Here is a 4,244-nt window from a genome sequence, read left to right on the forward strand (position 1 = left end):
TACATCTGTCTGAATGTCTCGACAAAGCTTTGTAAGTGAATCAGTAAAACTTTCTCCTCCCGTTAGTCATCTTAATGAGCACTCTGATGCTCAGACTGCTTCATCTGATTAACATTGAATTACCAAATGTGGAGGATGTACGAATGTGCTCACAGCGGATATGCATCTGATCCTCTTCTTAAAGGTGGTGTGTGTGATTCTGGAGAGAGTTTGTTGCATTGTGTATTGTTGTTAAGATAGTAAGTTGCTATAAAACCCTTAATCATTGCAAATACAAACATAATTTCTATAAAGCTAGAACTAGAAGAAAACATTAGCTAGCTTGTGGGTTAGCCCGCTTCTACTCTCCACGACTCACCTGCTAATACAGCTTACATCACACAACAGCATATCTTAGCAGACTGGAATAATGCCAGAAAAGTGTTTGTTTTTTTTAATGCCAAGGACATTATGATGTCATAGTGAAGTTGACCTTTGACCTTTTGGTTAAAAAATGTCATCGCCTCATTCTATCCAATAAGATAGTTGTGTGAAAATTTGTAATGGTATCAATCTATTATCTACACCGCATGCTAACCCATTGGGAGAGAGGCAGGGTCGTGGAGCAGGCACCCCAGGTTCAAAGGCCACAGTCCTCGGCGCATCGACCGTAGGCTCGACTCCCTGTCTGCCGATCATTTGGTGCATGTCATCCCCCACTCTCTACTCCCCACATTTCCTGTCTCCCTTCAGCTGTCTTATAAATAAATGCAAAAAGGCAAAAAAAAAAAACCCACTAGCAATTTAGAGTCACCACTGAACCTGTGATGAGCATGTCTTTGGACTGATGGAGGAAGCCGGAGTACCCGAAGGGAAACGCACACGCACACATGGGATGAACATGCAAACTTAATATTGTCATATTAATTCCTGGGTTATGGCCTGAAAATCTAAAGAGTTCACCCTTGAGTCGAAGTCGACGTTTGTACAAAATTGAAGGTCATTTCCTCAGGGTATCCTTAGACATCGCTACTCCCTACTGGTGGATATATGATTTGGTGGATATACACATTTGTGAAATTTTGTGATCATCAGCATATACATAATTAGATTATGGCCAAAGATGTGCTTAATGAGATCCAAGTGACCATGACCTTTGACCTTCAGAGTCCTCGAGTACAGAAACGCTCAATATAATGTTCACAGTAATTGACAGACAGATGTGAAGACATGCCAGAAAAACGAATGCGGCTATGAGCATGTTAGCACAGAGACATTAAGTGAAGTTCAAGTGAAGTAGCAGAAATGTAAATAATAACATAACTTATAATCCATTATGTTATCTAAATTAGTGGATTGTTCATAAAATCAGGACAATAACAACTGAGTTTAGCTGTCAAATATACAAAAAGTATAATATTTACTTTCATAATTAATGGAGGTGGAAGACAAAGTAGCTCAAAATTGTACATAACTAAAGAGTAAACTGAGTAAATGTACTTAATTACTTTGCAAACTAATAACATGCATATTAAAACAGGAGAATAATAATCAACATCCATCGGAGAAGGAGAAGAAGTCTTACCTCGTCTCTTCTCCTGCAGTGTGTTGTTTATGCGCTGCAGGTTCAGTTTCACATTCATCCTCTTCATCCTCATCTCTCATGTTTTATCAGCGGTGTCATGTGTACACACAGTCACACAGCCATACAGCAACACACACACACAGCCACACACACACGCGGCTTCATATTACAAATAAAGTACACACACACATGATGCTGACAGCCTCCCCAGGGGGATTGTCCCTCTTTTATTTACCGGGATTCCCAGAATTTTTGTTTCCCTTTCCATGCAGCTGAGTGACACCTTCACGGAGGGTGTGTGAGGTGTGTTTTTTTTGTTTCCTGGAGGGAGGCAGTGAGATCAGCTGGATGTTATTCCAACGCATTAATCAGTAATTCAATGACGGACGAGGGGAGGGGTGTTGATACAATGACTGGAGTACAGTTTTAACTCTGTTAAATGCTCAGTCAGATCAACTAGGCCCCCTGCTGGTCACACTCACACACTGCAGCATTTATCTTATCTACATTTATCTGAAGCCTTAAGTTACTTTACAAATACCGATGTTTGAATTCAAGTAGTCTCTAGCTGAATCATTATTGAATTAATCAATTAGCAGTCTGAAAGACAATTCATTTGATACTATTTTGATCTTTTGAGAAATGTATCATAGTTCCAGCGTCTCAAATGTGAAGAGTTGCTGCTTTCCCTGTTAATTATTTTAATGTACATGTGGTGATGTTGAGGTTTGGACTGTTGCTTGGACACAACACACATTATGAAGGTGCTTTAAGCTCTTGGTAATGAAGAAGGCCGTTCAGCATATTTCTAGAACTTTTCAAACCTAACAATAAAACAGTAAATGGAGAAACTTAACCAGTTGATCCATAATGAAAATAATCATTGTTTAGAGTCCTTTGAAAAAAAGAGCTCCTCTTCAACCAATTACATTTTAAATTCAGGACATTTACTTAAAACAATGTCTTTTTACCATTTGGTATAGGCACTTTTACTTTCGTACTTTAAGTATATTTCATTTTAATTTTTACTTTTATTTATAGTTTGAAGTTTGACTGGTTTCACTTCTTTCTCGTCTTTTATTGTGTTATATTCTCATATTCTGTGTTATGTTTGTATGTATGGCTGCTCATTGTTTCTCTGAAACTTTGTGTTGCTGCTTGCCTTGGTTAATCTCAAGAGCTTTATTCCCTGGTTAAATAAAATAAAAATAGGACAGTTGAAGAGAGACAGGAAACGTGGGGAGTAGAGAGTTGGGTTATGACATGCACCAAATGATCGGAAGACCAGGATCATTGCATCAAGGATTGTAGCCTCTGTATATGGGGCGCCTGCTCTACAAACTGAGCTAAACCCACGCCCCCTTTAAGTATAAATCGGTGATAATAAGTGTGTACTTTACACAAGAGAGACTATGCATGATTTTGACGTGTATGTTTCTACACTGTGGTATTGCTAAACATGATGCGTAATAGAATGCAAATACAAACTTAACATCGACATCGATTACAGTTCATACTTTATAGAAAATATATATCTTAATAATTAGTTTAAAATCATTTTAATGACGCAATTTCAGCAAAGACGTTTTTGTACCTTAGTGTAGATGTACTTCATCTGACAGATCAGTGGGTAACGTCTGACAATAAACCTCTGGGAACCACGGACGTAAAAACAAGAAAGACAGCAAACAGGAAGTGACAGTTTATGACACGTATGTGCTAAACATGTATATAAACAGTCTGGGTGGCTTGTTTAGGACTAACTTCACTAGAGTGCCATGTACCGACAAAGTACCCTGGTTGATGACGTCTTTTCACTCCAGGTTTTCTGTCCGTCTCTATGAGTAAAGACAAGAATACTGAAAAAAGAAAGGTGAATTATATTATTAAGATGTAGCAGATATATGGCCTCTGATATTACAGCATTTAAATACAGTAAGTCTTTACATTTCAGTGCATATTTATGTCTGCACTGGTAAGTGTCAATGTGGTACATTATACTATAGATAAGGGGTTCCAAAAGTGGGGGTCGGGGGTCACGAGAAGCCTCCCCAAAAAAAATTTAAATACAATTGTAATGATTTAGAATTGCATATTTTATTCACTATTGTAAAAATACATACAAAAATAGTAGGTAAATCTAAAAAAAAAACATGCAAATAACTGCTTGTATTTGTTGCCACATGACCCCTGAGGTGATCACAACAGATTAGCTACATCAGTTATTTGGGAGGTCGCGGACTGAAAAGTTTGGGAACCCCTGCTATACATATATCCCTCAATAATAAGTAAATATATTCAGTGTTGTAGTAAGATTTACTTAAGCAGCAGTGCCACAGAGTAAAAATATTCAGCCATACGTAGAATTCCTGCAATGAAAGTACACATTTATCAGTTTTGAAATGTGTTTAAAGTAACAAATGTTAAAGTCCTCATTACCAATTTTTAAATAAAGTTTTATAGTTGGATTTTGATGTTTGATGCGTAAGTAGATCTGCCTGGTGATTCAAGGAAGATTAGCAAATGCTAACACTAAGGCTAATAGATAACAATGACTTCTCCTCTTCTATAATATCCGTATAAAGTTATTGCTAGCATCTTTGTAATATCATAAATAATGTTTAAATAGCTTGATCTTTCAGTTTAGTGAGAATAATCAGAGCAAACACACATATAGTTG

Source organism: Semicossyphus pulcher, unplaced genomic scaffold, assembly GCF_022749685.1.
Source record: "Semicossyphus pulcher isolate SPU_LCO1_2020_fin unplaced genomic scaffold, fSemPul1.0.p SCAF_10, whole genome shotgun sequence".
Lineage (NCBI taxonomy): Eukaryota > Metazoa > Chordata > Actinopteri > Labriformes > Labridae > Semicossyphus > Semicossyphus pulcher.